We start from the raw sequence: 16388 nt of genomic DNA, 5'->3' as shown, positions 1-16388 counted from the left end.
CACATTAGCATTCAGAGATTCTCAAGGTGCAGAAATTTGGCAGCCTCAGTGCATGTCTTCACACTCCATAGTCCTCCCTTGAAAGGTGAAGGCCTGCCAGTTACTGAGTATTATTATACAATTAACCTTGTTGGGAGAAGTGTCCACACAATCGTGGATTATAACTGTAAAGCTTGTAACAAATCACAACGTAATCAACCCCACCAGTGCTGGAAACCTTTCTGGGGCACTTAAAATATCATTTGCTATGCACATTTTTCCCCTTATTTGCTTTATTATTAATAATAATACAATAATAATGAAAAGATCTTTGAGGAAGCCTCAGGAAAGGAATTTTATAAACATTAAGATGGAATTAAATAAGCACATTCCTTTTTATCAGGACATTTTCCATTATAAATGGCCAGCTTTCTCATCACCCTGCCAACAGCTTTGCCTGCCATCTGTTCACTGATGTCATGCTATGAAGTTCACTCACAAAACTGCTTGTTGGGAAGCCCAGGGTTGTGCTAGAAAAGTTTTGTTTAGGAATAAATATGCTGGCATCTCACATGGGCTTTTTTTTTTGTTTGTTTTTTTTTTTTTTTTTTTTTTTTTTTGTTTTAAGAATGACTTTTTTGTGTATTTGAAAGTTCATGTTGCTATCTTCACTATGCAAAGATAATGACCAACATTTTCTGAAGTTACTGAAGCTTTTGGCTCTTTCTGCTGTGGAAATATAAGTGTAGGACATCTTGAGACAAGAGAACCAGTTTTCAAGAGATGCTATATACTTCTCTTCTGGAAAAGAGACTCAATTCAGGTCAGCTTAGTTGGGCATCTGGAATTCTTACCAAAGCCTCAGAAAATACAGTTCAAACAGAGCTGGGTGGGGAAAGAGAAAGAAAGGAAAAAGAAATCCACTTTTTGAGGATGAAGGAAAAAAATTTAAAGAGAAGAAATGAATGTAGTAATCAATCAAGCAGTCAGATCTCTCATCTCTCTAGTTTCTAGGAAAACCCAGAGAAATTTCTGGTGGAAAATTAAAATATTATGTATTTAACTCTTTCTTTCTCCCAAGGAAAGAGAATTGTATTTGGAAATGATAATGGGCACGTAATGGAAATGATGTTAGTGTGTTTCTATAGCCAAGCTGAGCTTTGGCTGGATTGTGCTTTCCATCATTCTGTATCGGATTTATGCGACAAGGTTTTGGTGATGGGAGGGCTGCAAGGCTGATCATTTTGAATCCAGAAGCTGCCCCATGTTAGACAAGAGCCAGCTCCAGCTATTCCAGAAGGGACCCGCTGCTGGCCAAAGTGAGCCAATGAGCTGCACTGGTTGCACTTCTGTGAGAGCAAATTTAAGAAAGGGAAAAACTCCTGTGCTGGAGCAGCTCCTGTAGAATGGGCCCCATGGTATGTGCACCATGTTGGAGCAGCCCTTGAGGAGCTGCAGACCGTGGGAAGCCCATGTAGGATCACTTTGGGAAAGACAGCATCATGTGGGAGAGTCCCCATGCTGGAGCAGGAGCAGAGTGTGAGCGTGAAGGAGTGGCGAAAACATTATGGACTGATCACAGCCCCCATTCCTTGTTCCCCTGCTGCTCAGGTGGAAGAGGTAAAAGGGAGAAGGGGTTTTCTTAGTTTACTTGTATTTTCTCACTGATCTAGTCTCTTTCAGTAGGCAGTAAATTAATTTTTTTATCTTCCTATGCTGAATATGTTTTGACTCCAATGATAATTGGAGAGTGATATCCCTGTCCTTATCTCAAACCTTATCATATTTTCTCCCCTTGTTCCTTTGAGAAGGGGGAGTGAGTGTGATGTGGTGGAGCTTAGTTTGCCATCAGTGTAAAAACACCACAGGCCATCACCACCATTTTCCAGGTTTCTGAACTCAGAGAAGTAGATACTTTTTCCTCTTCACCATAGTTACAGCAGCACCCAGAAGCACTGATCTTGTTACCTCTGCTCTGTCCAACCTACTGCTTGCTAAATGCTTTCAGTGAACCCTCCTGAGAGATGGAGGTTTGTACTGTCCAAAAATCAGGCTGGATAGCGTGAGAAGCTTTTGTCATCTCCATTTAATGAGACAGCAGCCTTGCACCTGTCCTGTACGCATCTGTAGAGGGTCTGCCATGGGATTTCCTTACTTGAGGAGTTATCTTGCTGTTAACATGAAAGGATGAGACAGGGATTCCTGAGTGGTCTGCATCATGGAGGCTTGAAAGAGGCATGGACGAACATGCTGAGAGCTGACAATCTCAGAATACTGTTCTTTTGTGTAGAAACATGAAAAATACTTCTGGCATAGCCAGGAGGAGTCTTTTGTGTTTTTGCCCTCCAGAACTCTGTTCATCCTCACACCAAATCCTGTTAACTCTGTGTTTATGCTATTGCCTGTGTACTTGTAGCCAGAACTTTCTGCTTTATGATTAGACTTGCAGCCTATTTCTGTACACATTAGGCACTGAGGTTAGCACAGAAATGAAAAAGTAGGTCCCTAGAAGAAAAATGGAATAGAAGACCCTGTTTCATAAGAGGAAGGAGGGAACTTTGCTTGTTTTTTTTCTAGGAAAACAGAGATCAAGAAAGAATGGCATAACTTTTCATGACTATTGTAGGATCATTGAATCATTAAGGTTGGAAAAGTCCTCTAAGATCATCTAGTCCAGCTGTCAATGCTGAGGTTGGAAAGAGTAAGATGCCAGAAAAGGGGAAAGAGCTATTTGTTTGAAAAGTTTCATACTGGAACACACAAAGATAAACGTGGCCAGGAACAAACTAAAACTGGAGAGGGTTTCAGTTCACTTGTGAAGTTTTCTGACCTCCCATAAAGAAGAGTAGGGGTAAGTATGCAAGCCTGCCCTCAAGTGGAACTTTCCTCTATATGTGAAGAGAACAAGCTTGTTAGCAGAAGCCATGCTGGCCCACGAGTGTTGCAGTTCAGTCTGTTTGGGCTAAAGGGGTATAATGAACCCATACTTTCTTTTCTACTGCTTCACAAAACCAAAGTGTTAGGCCTTGATTTCTGAATCATCTCCCTGCTAAATCCAGCATTGCTGCCTATCTAAATTGGAACACCACATTTGTAATTAAGTCTCAGGCAAGATCTTTATTCAGAAAGTGGTCCTAAAAAGCATTTTTTTTTCTTTTTTTTTCTCCTGTACTTGGCCAGATCCCAGATCATTGAGGAAAGCAGCACAGAAGCTAAAAATGATTCAGTTTAGTAGAAAATGGAAAATGTTCCTCCATCAAGTGTGCATCTGTGTCTCTCTGTATATCCTAGTCTAAATATAGGTGCTCTGAGGGTTTTATACAGATAACTGGAGAAAGGAAGGTGAAAAGAAAGAAATCACTTAATTTCCTCTTGTCCTTTCTCCATTCTACATAGTGTTTTCAAATGCCTGGGCTATTCCAGTTTAACCTCTTGAAGGCTTTGCACAGTGAAGCCACGAAAATGAGAGGACTGGAGGAAACCCCACCTGCAAAGTAGCGTGCCAAGGAGAGGCCTTTCAGTTTTAATCACCCCACTTAATCCTGCCATTCCTAAACACTCTCAAAGGTTGGAGTTGGTCATTTGTTTTCTTAAATTAACATAAATTGGAATTTATGGGCCAGGTGATTCTCTTTGAAAAGGGTCCTTGTGTGCTAGGGAGGTGGGGGGTGGGACTGACCTGTCAGCAGGGAGCTTTTGGGCTACTCCGAAAGCAATTCTTTGTTGTTCTCTCTTCCCATCAATGCTACCCAAAGAAAAATAAATAAATAACAGTGCTCAGCCTTCTTTTAACAGCTGCTCACAAAGATTCCTTTCTTAATGCTTTTTTTTCCCCCTCCTTCTCTTGGGCCTTCTGATACCTTGGCACAGCAAAGGGGGAAGAGAACTCTAGAGACAGTGGGATCTTCTTGGGAAAACTTTGTTTTCAGTGTTTGCTTTCTGTCTGCTTAATATAAGCTGGTCTGGGGACAACTAGGTATTGTTTCTTTCCCCAAGGAAGATCGTATAGGATAAATCAAGGAAGCCTTGGGACTTGCAGTTTACCCCTATTAAATCTGACCTTGTATATCCTCTTTGCTGAGGAGGAGAAGCACATTGTTTTCTGTTCCCAACATCAGAATAGCTTTCCATGGGATAAAAACTCAGAGCAACTATCTACACTGCATACTGTACACTTTTAGTGAAGTATATTCTGATGTGTTTTACCTTGTGCTGCCTGGGGCTAAGAAAGGGAATAAACTGTCTTCTGGCTCTTCTATAAATTCTGTAAGAAGCAAAGGGATTAAACTGAGAGAGTCAGATTAGACATTAGGAAACACTTTTTCACAATCACAATAGTTAAATACTGGAATACATTGCCTAGGGAAGGGGTGTAATCTGTGTTATTAGAGATTTTTAAGGAGAAGTTAGAAAAGTATTTGGCAGGAATGCTTCAATAGAGCTTAATCCTGCCTTAGGACAGGGGATCAGACTCAACTGGTTCCTCAGCCCCTATTTACCCTCTCTCAGTTCTTCCAAGGATGACTTCACCTTTCTGATCTGGGAGGAATCATAGTCCATCTAGTACAGTGTTTCTACAGTAGATTGCACTTCCAACTGAACCGTTGTCATCCCTTTCCCCAGCTTCCTTACTCAGTCCCACATGTGGAAATGAGTATATATGCTGGCAAGTTGTGATGTTTCTGGGCTACTGCCTGATGCATGCCAGACTGTGGGCCACAAGCTGAAGAATGCTGGCTGTAGTGACCTCCTGAGGTTCATGTGAGCCATAATTTCTCTGATCCTAGCAGCGCTCATATGGTCCATCATCACGGCTCTATTAAAACACGGTAATATGAGCTTTGATAATAATTATGCCCCTAAGTCCCAGGAGAAAAACAGACAGCTCATGGGTGAGATTGACAGTCTGGACATATGACAAATAACATAAAATCCCAACCTTTTGGTAAACCTGCTGTTGTAATGCTTGCAAGTCTTTCAGGTGCAAATCTTCAGGTGTATTCTTAGAGGCTGACACACACTGAGGTTAGACAGCCTTGCCTTTCCAACCTCAGAATGCAAATGCTGTTCCTGCTCAAGGACGAAGGAGAATATCTAAGACACTGTATGCCACCTGCAATGAATTGAGGAATCATTCACTGAAAATAGGAATAGATGTAGATAAAAATGATGTAATTATCAGTTATACTTTCTTATGCACATATATAGCCAGATTCTTCAAGTTTTTAAAAGTTTGAAGTAGCACATCTGATTATTAAGAACATCCAGGTGAATACAGATCAGAATATTGTGTACCATTAAAACTCTTATAGCCTCTTCTATAGAGACCTATCAAAGCTCTTAAGAAATGTTTGGCCTTCTTTATGTTTTTGGGACTTAATTCTGTAAGGACAAGTTTATTTTACCTGAGTTTTTTGAAAACAAAATCTGAAGTATACACATGATATGAACCCGTCCTGTTCTTTCAAGCATCTCCCACCTATATGGCTGAGACAGAAAAGTAGTTAAGAGTGAGGATGAAGTTAGGCAGTGAAAAAGTCATGTAGAAACAGGATACTTCTTACGTGTTTCCACACCTATAGAGAAAGAAGTCCACTTTCACCCTCTAATCATGAGAGACTTCTCCATTTGCTCTAGCTTAATGGTTGTCATCATCCAAGAGTTATGTTTGAGACTGGGTAGGTGTGTAGATATCCAGAGAGGTGATATAGCTCATGTAGCCCTTCAACAGAGACAGATTTTTTTTTTTTTTTTTTTTTTTTTTTTTCTGCCTGTTTCCATCATCTACCCTGCGGGAATCTGATGTATTCAAATAAATATTCTATGAATCATGGTTATCCATTCAAAGCCCAAGCCCTGAGGGCTCTCACTTCTCCTGTGCTCCAGTTCACCTGCCCACACCTGTTCAGCTCTTCGTTTGCCCTTGTGTTGTGCCCCTCTTTCATCTAGCTCTAATAGTTTCTAGATGCTCCGTGTGAGACAGGAACGATACAGAAAAACAGATCTATGCCCAGGAGTATGAATCAAACACAAGAAGTCAAGCCAGATCCTCATATACTGGAAATGAGTTAGTTCCTCTGAGTGACACAAAGATCTGCTTTTTATTCTAAAAGCATAAATGCTTCTTTTTTTTTTTTTTTTTTTTTTTTTTTCCTTCCCTGCCCAGGCTTAAGGACACTTAAGTTACAGGATGTGCACTGTCTGGGATATGTTTGTGAACGTTTCTTCCTTTCTTCGCACATCAAATCCCTCTGCTTTAATGCCATGATTCCTGGCTCAGAGATTTGTGTGCCTTCCAGTAATCTCTGGAAGAGCCACATGCTTGAGGTTCTCCTAACACAAGGTGACAAGAGGTGTAATTCCCTCTGCATGTTCCTGGAAGCCAGGGGCCTTTGAGGTCTTTGCATCCTGAAAAGAGTGCACAGGATGGTACATCATTTCTCCTTTGCTTTTGGGCTGTGCTTTCCTTTTGCTCTGCGGGGAAAACCTGGATGTTTCCCAAAGATAGAAGGAATCATGTATAGGTGAATGTCTGCAGGCTGGAGAGTGAACAGTACCCTAACAGGGAAGAGAGATAACATATCTGTGAGAGAATGACTGGGGCTGATGCAAGCACTGAATCTTAGTGTTTGAACTGGAATCAAGATTATAATTTTTAATAAACTTTTTTTTCTTTTTTCTGATGGTTGCTGGGCAATGCAAAGGCTAATGGAATATACCATCATTTCTGGAGCACAGGAAAGGGATTTGCTGACCTTCATAGAGGAAGAATGACTTTATAGGGCAGGCATTTGGATAGGACTCCTGGGACTCCTAGTTTTGCCACAGATGCAGGCAAGTCACTTAGGCCAAGTCTTTCAGAAGCATTTAATGAAGAAAGATGGAGAGTAGCTCAAAATGGCAGTCTCCACCCATTTAAAGAGGGAACTGGCTTGCTTTGGGGACAGCTGATGAAAAGGATTTGCAAAGTAGAAGCCCAACGACAACAAGATCAGACTTTCTAAACAAAGGAAGAAGCTTGACACCTTTGCAAGGGAAGCAGGATAGACTGATGTGACTGAAGGCCTGAAGTCACCTCAGTGACCTTTATAAGAGAGAAGATCCTTTGATGAATCTCCAGCAAGGCTTATTTTTTAATACTTTTTATCTGATGCTTGTTTTCCCCTAAGAACTAAGCAGTGACATGCTGCCAACCTCCCTTATTAGATACTAGGAAACATGCATGGTGAAGAAGTCATGACTCATGATATAATCTCTTTTGCAAAGTTGAATGCTGTGCAAGTAGTTTTTCTGGTGCCCAATACAGCGTAACGCTTACATTTTTTAGCATTGACTAAGTAACTCTTTTCTAATGGGTCATCTATTTGTATTCAATTTAAAGCATTTTGAGACCTCTGCTTATGAGTTTTAGCTTTTTCATGTCTCTAGTAACTGACCAAAGGGGACAAAAATTAATCAAGTAAGCATTGTTTCCTTAGCTAAACTAGGCAAAAATTTATATGTATGGTGTATGAAAATGTATGATTGGTTTTAGTCTTTAGGATCTGAAAAAAGGCAGGAGGTCCACCAAAACCTGCAGAGGGATGAAGTCAGTGACTAGGGAACATCAAATTCAGAGCTCCTGTTTATATGTGGCAGAGCCTGAAAGTGCAACCTATGTGCCATCAAAACACAGAGAGAGGAAGCGTTGTTTATAAGAATGGCCTTTTTAATTTGTGTCTTTTAACATTACCTGTCCTGATATAAGGAGTGTGAAGACTGCTGCATGGTTAAGAGGTTACCTCCACAGCCCAGGCTCTGGTCTCATCTGTAGGCACTCAAAAGTACCAGGTGCCCTAACAGTCACCCTTCTGTGACATGGTAGATACAAGGTTCTTGGTACCTCCTCTGAATTTATTCATTTGGGATGTGGCTCTCCAGGGCCAAAAGCACATATACCTTCAGCCTCCTCATCTGCAAAACATGTTCCTTCCTTTTGTGCAAGATGTCCTGGTGGGTAGGATACACTCTGCTGGGAAGAGACAGGGATTACACAAGCAAGAAACTATCCTTCAAACTTAATTTGTATGACAATGCTGGCCTGGTTACCCAGGGAGTTTTCAAATGTGACCTCAGCAGGGTTTTATTAATGGATTTCTCATTTTGTTTTACTTCTTTTTTTCCTTTCCTCTAGAGCACCTTGGTTTACATGTATCTGTTTTATTCCTTTCACATTTTATACTAATGACAGACTTCCTGGGGAGCAAGGTGTCTTCATTATCTGATACCTTCAGATCTCTTCTGTTGGCCACGGGCTATTCAAGCTCTTTCATATGAAAGGGAATGGGAGACTGGGTCATGACATATCTCTGTCGTCATCACCACTGCAGCTGCATTAAGTTCCACATGCTGACCAACTCCAAATCATGAGAAATACTTCAAGGTAATATCCTCAGGTGTCCTGAGCTGGTGTCTAGATCAGAGGCTTAACTAGTGAGTCCTCAAATCAATACATTTGCTTATAGCTTCTGAGAGTAAGTGACTGATTAAATCCTCCAGTGCTTGTCAGTGTTTCAGCAGAAATATACTGCTTAAGGAAGGAGAGGATAGGGAGGGGAAGGAGCTCTGAATCTTTGGGGAAAGAGAATATGTTGTAAATAAAGCTACATTCCATTAATTAACTTTGCAATTACAAGGCAATTAGGCTTTGGTAATCATTTTATCTTGAGCTCAGACCAAAAACCTTAATGGGAAAAATCTGTCATATCCAGTTTTTGTCCAGATGCTTAATTCCACCATCAAACTAATCCTAACGGTTGTCAGCTTCATTCCATTAGTGATTGAAAAGTAAAAAGTGCTCAAAACTTCTCTGCTTCCCTCCCCTGCTTGTCCCAGCCAATGGGGAGAAAGAATGGAGGAGGAGAGGTAAAATACGGAGGCGACCATATTACTAACTGGCCTTGTTAGTAGTTGTGTAAGAACTGTTTGGCAATATTTTGGAAGGAGATCGTAAGTAGAGGATTTTAGGGATTGATGTTATCCTCAGGTAAAGAGCTGGCATGAAGCAAACAGATCGCTTCTGTATTTCTAAAGCCTTTGCACAAATTCGGATCTGGCAGCCTGGAAAATAAGAATGGAATTAAGCTTCAGTTAGGCTTCCTGAGAAAGTGTCATTTTTTTGTTGTTGTTCCTATGTCTTGTGTCTTGACTTTAAATTATCACTTATGTCTTGATTTGACCACTATGGAAATGACAAAGATGTGGTAGAAGAGAAAAAGAAATTATCTGTAGGCCACATGAAGAATGGGTGATATTTGGGTATTTGAGCATTCCTCCACATCCTCAGCCACAAGCTACTAGTTAACTCAATTATTTGCATAAATTTACATTGTATATAACTGCTGAGGTCACTGAATACTTGAATAATTGAACAAATTGGTTGGTTGATTGAACAAATATATTAACTGAAAATGAAAGAAGATCTTGGCTGAAGTGAGCTAACACTCATAACTTAAACTGTCAGTCATACTGGTTGTGTCTTGATATGAGACAAGATAATTTTGTAAAAGATTTTCCCACTCTTTCCAGATTTTTATCTTAGCTTGTAAAAAATTACTGCATGTCAGCTCTGTATAGATTAGTCTATATATTGCCTTGCTATTTTTTGAGAAAGAGAAATTGCAAAATGAGGTCCTCTGTTGAAGGTGGAGTTCTTGATCCAGAGAGGAATTTGAATGTTGGCAGCTTCTGTTTCATTTAGGAGCTGCACCCTGTTTCTTTTTAATTCCTCATAAGCATTTGTGAAGAGGTCATATATACTGATGAATACATTCAGGTCCCTGCAGTTAATTATGGCTTTAACAGTGAACCAGCCTTCAAGAACCTGAAACAAATCACTGCTTTCTTGAAAAACAACATCTACTTCAACTTCGAATGCATTAACACTATTCTCCTAAAGTGAATTCTACTCACCTTCTCCCTTGTCATCTGCTTTTATTTTATTTTAGGGAATCCAAGCTAAGCAAACTACTGTTTTCTTCCAAAGAGGGATGCACTGAAATTCAGTTTGTTCTCTCCCATACAAGTTCATAGATCTAATTGTCTGAATTCACATGCACCTCCTTTGTATGTTGTAAGAAATAAGGCTTTCTGCACTGGGGAAGGACTTAGAGTCCCATGAACTGCATTTCAAAGTAGCCCTGAGGACCTGGACTGAACAACAGTCTGTGGCTCTGCCTTCCCCAGCCAGCCAAAAGCAACGAATGGGAGAGCTGTGCTTATGGAGGGAACGCTGGTAAATGCTCAGTGTGAGCTAGAGAAGCACTAGTCATGGTGTCAGCCTCTGCAGTGTGTGAACCTGAAGAAGGAGAAGCATCCTCCATGCTGGAGAATAGAAAGTTACACTGCAAAGTGATCCACAGAGTATGGACTTAGTGAGCAAGAAGCTGACTTTTTCTTCTATTAATTTGTCAACAGAGGTCAGCATTAGCTTCCTCTTCATCACTTTTTCTGCACAAAGTTTCATTAGCCCTTCAGGGTGACAAGGCTGAAGAGGCTGGGAAGATGCATGTGTTTGGATGAGCTGTTTTATATGCCAGAGGCCTTGTTGTTGCTCTGGTTGTCCAATATTAGTGCTGCTAAGGTGGAAACAGGCTGTCCAGGTCATTAGGTGCTATGCTGTAGGAATCCAGAGCATCACAGTGAAGTGCTTAGTTGTATATAGAGTGTGAAAATCCTCATGTTATCTAAGTGACCCCACCCCATCTCTCAAGGCCTTGATATCACAGCTGAGGCCTGATAATAGCTAGGCTATATGGATCAGCCCCATATTGCATTTAATACTGCCCCTCTCTGATGTTTAATAACCTTTTCTAGGAAGCTGATGACCCAATATGAAAATCTCTCTCCTCTCCTTACACACAACACAGAGGTGATCATTGGAGACTTTAGAGGGTATTTATTTAACAAGGGAAACAAACCTAAACACAAAAAGGGATGGTTAAAAAAAGAATTTTTAAACAAACTCCAAGAACAGCAGCTGATCCTTCTCTTTTGTAAACAAGACCTTACTGTAATCTTTTTAACTCTCACCACAAGCCAGATTTATCTTTGGACATCCTGCCCAGAAATCGTTGCACTTCTCTGCAGCAGAATAAACACTGGAGGGAACCGGCCACATGGACACACACACACAGCGGAGGGGAGAGGGATCAGGGCAAAAATGTTTTATTGCAATGGCTAAAAGAAAAAAAAAAAAAAGAAAAAAGCCGTGAAATCAAATTGCATGTGGGTGGATAGCTCACTTCCTTCACGCAGTTCTTATCCACTGATCCTGTATGCAGCATGCGAGTACTCTAGCTCCTGCGCCTTCTCATCATTTGACTCCTTAAATCACTGCAAATATATACAGGGGAAAAAAAAAAAGGAAACATGTCTTGCACAGCAGAGTTGTGGTGATGTGACAATCTCTTGACCCCCATCCAGAGAGCTGACGTGGCTGAGACCTGGAACTGCTGGGCGGTGGCCATTGGGTGCAGGCAGTGTATTCAGGGGGCTGAGGGGATGCAGATGTGTGCACTGCTGCTTGGATGTGGCCTTGGAATCTCTCCTTTGTGCTTCTGGCCATCCTGGTAACACCAGGAATCACCCAGAACTCTTCTTTCTTTGCTTTTGCTTTAAGGGCAAACTTCTGGGCAAGTGCCCAGACAATCATTGCTAGGAGCAGGAACAGTGACCAATTAAAGTTCCTTTGTGTACAGTAATGCTGAGATCTCCTCTATCTTTAGTAGAGAGAAGCTCACAGCTTTTCAAAAAGTTTGTATTAGGTGCTGTAATGGTTTTCCTAGTAAATCCCAACATAATGAACCTTAATATAGAAGCTGGCGGTAGGAGCAGAGTTATATGCTGGTGATTGCATTCAATTGATCTGAACATCAAAAATATTTCCAAATCATGCCACAGGTGGCCAAGAAAACCAGTGGCATTCTGTCTGTATCAGAAATAGTGCGGTCAGCAGGACCAGGCAGGTGACTGTCCCCCTGTGCTTGGCACTGGAAGTTTTGGGCTTCTTACTACAAGAAAGACAATGAGGCCCTCGAGAATGTCCAGAGAAGGACAATGAAGCTGGTCTGGAGTTTAAGTCTTATGAGGAGTGGCTGAGCGAACTGGGATCGTCTGGGGCTGAAGAAGAGGAGGCTCAGGGGAGACCTCATCACTCTCTACAGCTACATGAAAGGAGGTTGTAGCGATGTGGGGGTCAGCCACTTCTCCTGAGTAACAGCAATAGAACAAGAGGGAATAGTCTTAAGTTGCATCAGGGGAGGTTCAAGTTGGATATTAGGAAATTTTTTTTCTCAGAAAGAGTGGTGAGACATTGGAACAGGCTGCCCAGGGAGGTTATGGAGTCACCATCCCTAGAGAGTTCAAGAAAAGAGTACATGTGGTACCATGGTCTAGAGAGTTCACAGGCATGAGTTGATAGTTGGACTGGATGACCTTACTGGTATTTGCAACCACAATGATTCTATGATAATCTCTTTTTACTACATTATGTGGATAGGTAAGCAGGAGCCTAGAGACAAAATTTTTTTCAACTTTCTGACACTGTGAAACAGTGAATGTGTAGCAGGCTTTTGTCCTCTTACATGTTGGAGGGGAATAGAACTGAACAAGACTGATCAGGGAGACAGGTGGCAACATGGAACTGATTAGGAAAGAGATAAAGTGAATCAAATGCAAGTAGTCTGGGCACAAGTTCTTGCACTCTTGAAGCATGCACTGCAAACGTGTCATTAATTACTGATGAAATTCACTTGATGTTGCACTTGTTCCTGTTGCCAACCTGTGGTCAACAGTGACATCATTTTTTCTGTGATCAACATCAAAGGAAGGGAAGAGAAGCCTAGGAACCCATGTAAATCCAAAGGGAAGCAAGCAAAAATGTGTCATTAACTCTGTGGATGGCATGATGAGGAAAAACCTTCTATTGCCACTTGTTTTGGGAGGATCTTTGCAGCTTTGCTCATGGCTCTGCATGAGTAATGTGGTTGTCCTGTGTCTCCGACAGTGGAAAAACAATAATTATACTGCACTGTCACATTATTTCCTTCCTCTTCAGTGAGTGAGCTGAAAAGCAACACAAATTTATCCAACTCCAACTGTATTTTTGTCATTCTTTCATTGCGGAGCTGCTGTTTGCATCAGCTTCCTGTTTCATGACAGGCCATTGATGGGGGCATTCTCTGTTTTTCATTCTTTTTGTTCCTTACAGATGCAAAACTTGGGGAGTCTTCACAAGCAATCTGGAGGAATGAGTCTGCGGTAGAGAGGACAGTGCCTGTGAAATTATTACTTAAAACAGAGTCCAGAGTCTCAGGATGTTATCCTTGAATGACCTGGGAAGGAGTGAACTTCTTACTAGCTGAAGAGCATGTGATGTTGACTGTTGTCAGGAAACCTGCAGCTGCAGGAGAATGGCCTGAAACTTTTTAACGGGGAATCTTCTTTTCTGTTGGCATACTTCTTTACTTTTAACTCGAAGATCTCTGTGATATTCTTCTTTTTTAGCACTTTGGCTTTCTGATTTCATACTGCAAAACAGATAATTTGTAACTCTCAAGATCTTACCAGTGCTTCCAAAGGATGCATGTTGCCTCACAGACTTTTTTTTCCCCTCTTTTATTTCTTTTTTTTTTTCCCAGCACATAAAGCTATAAACAAGCAATGAAGAAATCCATCCTTTAAAAATAGCTGGTGACGATCAGAGCACATGTTTTGCTACTCATGCAGAAAAGGCAAGCATCTGCTTTGAAGAGAAGGCTTCAATGGCTCCAGCAGCAATTTATAGTCATGAAGCTGTCAGCTTGCACCTGCACTGCAAGCAGCAAAGGAGAAGGGGAAGAGGATTCTCTTATTTAAAATTCAGAGTTATTCAATAGAAATCATTCTTTTTGCCCCCCATAATCTTAAAAGGCCAATTTTAAAACTGTGGTAACAATGCTGAGATACAGTAGGTAAAATATGCTCTTCTGACACTATCTTGGACTGATCTTGAGAGTGGCTGGGGTGTAGGATAGGAATACAATTTACTAGTAATGATTAAGTTTTCTGTGGTGCCCTAGTCCTTCTAACCTCAAAAACTGTGGCTCAAATCTGTAGGAGAGAGGAAGCAAACTATCTTCTTGTTTCCCCCAAACTCCTTTTGCACCTTTCTTCTGCAGGTCCCCATATTTGTACCTGTATCCAAGCCGCAGTGTCTGTGCCAACAGGGAGAGGATGTGAAGGTGGATTTCAATCTCCAATAACTTTCAGTTGGATAGGTTTCCTGCCAAAGAGGAAAATGAGCCCAAAGTTTCAAATTATGGGAGAAAAGCCCTAGCAGCATAGCAGTGACTGAGAGCAGATTTTTGCTTCTGAGAAGAACTAAGCTGAAGAGCTTTTCAGCAATGACATTGAATAAAAGACCAAACTGAGGTCTGCTGCAGGAGCAATCCTTTGGTTTAGCATCAATCTTGAGCTGAATGTTAATGGTAAGGAATAATAATTCCTGCAAGAAATAATTTCATGTTCTGTCAGAAATTCAGAGAGGATTCAAATAGATTATCTTAGATTGACACACATAATTAAAAACTCATTTAATACTTAGAATGAAACCACTGCAAGATATTGACTCTGAAATACCAAAATGACTATGTCAGTGGGATTCAACATTTTGTTATAGTCTGAACAACAAACTATACATTCTGTATAAAGACATAAATGTCTTAAGAAGTAGTTTTAGCAGTATCTAGAATGCTTTAACTTGTATGAAAATAATTCAAATCAATGACAAGCTCAATGAAATGGTCCAAGGTAGTCCAAATACAAGTCTAGTTTCAGGATGATTTACTCTTGCTGAGAAGATATTCCAGCAAAGCAAGTCTATTCTGTCAAGATGGCATTTGCAAATAAAAAAATACTCATATTCCTTTCCACTTCATCTTTTCTGATCATTGACCTGTTCATTTTTTCTTATAAAATTGCAGATTCCTCTGTAAGGAGACTATTTTTCCCTCCAATTCATTGGAAACAAGTAAGTTGCATTTCAGTTTCTCTAGTAAAAAGCTTGAGCTAGTCTCTTTAATCATGCATCTCAGAAAATGTGACTGTTGTCAGAAGAGATTTCAAGCAAGATATTGCCCATGGGAGAAAATGTAGTTGTGTGCCAGGAACACAGAGATAGATTCCCAAAGGGGAAAAAAAATAGTGAAAGACAGAACCAGTCTCGCAGAAGCACCGTTATGCTTTGGTCTGGGAAGTGAAACACCCAACATACTATTTCCTCTGTTAACTAAGAGGGGCAAGGATTAACCAGCCCTTGAAAAGGTAATAATTTAAGCAAGTGGAATGCCAGCAATGCTCACTTTCAGGGGAAAGTTTATAGTGCTTATATCCTGTCTGCTTTACTTTAATAAAATGTAAAATACTTTCAAATAAACTAATGGACTAGGGATACATATCCTCTGGCACTTTTCCCCCTGTGTTCACATCCTGATTGCTGTATAATTCAGTATTTTTCAAGTGTAAGTTCAGTGTTTGCTCTGTCATATTTGGCTGTTGGGGGCTGGACTTAGCACTCAATCAGGGGAGAAGCATTGGTTCTTCAGAAAGAAATGATGGTGAGATTGGGAAGGTTCAGACTGTATCCCACAAGCTTGTTTTGCTATAGCTATATTTCTTCACAAAGTTCTTGTTTCATCAGAGAACACTAAGGCACATACACAACAATTCAACACAAAAGCAACATGTTCACTGTTGTGTCCTTTGTCAAAGATAATAACAGAAGTTATGCCTGGTCAACCCTACAGTAACTAACTGTTAGTCACGATTCAGCCCTTAAGATTGTTTATTTACTGATCTTATTTATTATGTTTGTGCACAAAAGATACCAAGGTGCCTTTCTGATAGCTCTTGGAAAGGCCTTCAACAAGAACAGGATTCTGCAGAAATGGAAAGCAGCACCGGTGACAATAATTATTAATGAGGGCTACCTATCCTTGGTGAAAAGAACTTTAAGAAAGCCTCTGCATTGTCAGATTTAGAACAGCTTTCAGTGGTTTGGGAGAAAACAAATATGTACTGCAGGTTGGAGAGAGTCTTCAAAAGGCCGTTGTGGGTCATCAGCTACTCACAGGAAGCCTCAGTAACTGCCTCAACTTTACTTCAGAGTCAGTTTAGTTTTAAAACCATAGAAACCTGAAGTCCAGAGTTGGAACCTAATCACTGAAGCATTTTGCTATTGTGTAGTGGGGAAATGTTGATGTTTTTTTCTTCTTCTCTTTTTATTTTACATAACTTTGTTAAAATGCTGCTCTAAACCATGTGAAACAGCATTGAAGAGGAGAGAATGACTTTGACTTTCATGAGGTCCAGGCTTATCTTTTGGCTGCTGA

General features: G+C 40.7%; 1 long non-coding RNA gene across 2 annotated transcripts in view; it reads left to right on the top strand.

Moving 5' to 3' along the window:
* LOC125696986 (uncharacterized) overlaps positions 1 to 15174 on the top strand; it is a 29675-nt gene extending 14501 nt beyond the window's left edge. For both annotated transcript variants that reach the window (XR_007378632.1, XR_007378633.1), the window contains exon 3: positions 13229 to 15174. This is a non-coding gene — a long non-coding RNA (uncharacterized LOC125696986). The remainder of the gene's footprint in view (positions 1 to 13228) is intronic.
* Positions 15175 to 16388: the final 1214 nt, after the last annotated feature.

Source organism: Lagopus muta, chromosome 8 (genome assembly GCF_023343835.1).
Source record: "Lagopus muta isolate bLagMut1 chromosome 8, bLagMut1 primary, whole genome shotgun sequence".
Lineage (NCBI taxonomy): Eukaryota > Metazoa > Chordata > Aves > Galliformes > Phasianidae > Lagopus > Lagopus muta.
The sequence above is the reverse complement of the archived record's forward strand: the minus strand, read 5'-3'. Positions and strand labels throughout refer to the sequence as shown.